At 48.5% G+C, this 678-nt stretch overlaps 1 long non-coding RNA gene across 1 annotated transcript; it reads left to right on the forward strand.

Moving 5' to 3' along the window:
* The first annotated feature begins 2 nt into the window (after positions 1–2).
* On the forward strand, positions 3–499 carry LOC147820121 (uncharacterized). The gene is made up of 3 exons (XR_015437656.1): positions 3–16; positions 110–228; positions 337–499. It is a non-coding gene; the product is annotated as an uncharacterized LOC147820121 (long non-coding RNA).
* The last annotated feature ends 179 nt before the right edge of the window (positions 500–678 follow it).

Consider the following 678-nt stretch of genomic DNA (forward strand, 5'->3'; position numbering starts at 1 on the left):
AGAAATGACTCATCAGGTAAAGGCAGGCACTATGGCTCAGTTTGGTAAAGTCTTGGTCGCATGCAGTGGTAGTACCCTGCCAATGTCTTTGTTTCTGTCTTCTTTGCAGATCCTGGCTGTGTCTCGTCCACCGGAGGTAGTAAAGAGTGGCTCCGGGCAAACCTTGGTGGCTTCTCTGGATTTGCAACCCTGCAGGATTTGCAAGCCCTCAATCCCAACTTCTCCAGCGTGAGTGGCGACTGCAATTGCAGAATTCTTTCCCTCTCAAACCGAAACGTCTTGGCTGTGGTTTTTCAATTACTGCTGTCTAATTGCATATTGCTTTTCCTCTGCTAGGCCGAATCGTTGTCAGTGCTCACTCCTGCTCAGGTGGCACAGCTAACACTGAGCTCAGGGGCCTCGAATGACACAGACCAAATCGACCGTGTGTTTGAGCGTCTTGAGGAGGGCGATGCTCTGGAAAACGTGGATGAATTCCTGACGCAGCTGGCAGCAAATGGAAAGGTTGGCTACTCTCAACACTGGGGGAAGATGGACAATCCTGGGCTTTTAACCCAGTATAGGCAGTACTTAGATGTCTATCTAAACATCTAGTACAGTTTTAGGGGACTCATTCATGTCAAATATTTTGTGACATCCCCTCTACAGTCCTGTAGTGTGTACTTGCAACATGTTAGC

This window comes from Seriola lalandi, unplaced genomic scaffold (genome assembly GCF_002814215.2).
Source record: "Seriola lalandi dorsalis isolate HSWRI2012SDOR001 ecotype SW California unplaced genomic scaffold, Sedor1 jcf7180001996089, whole genome shotgun sequence".
NCBI classification, from domain to species: domain Eukaryota; kingdom Metazoa; phylum Chordata; class Actinopteri; order Carangiformes; family Carangidae; genus Seriola; species Seriola lalandi.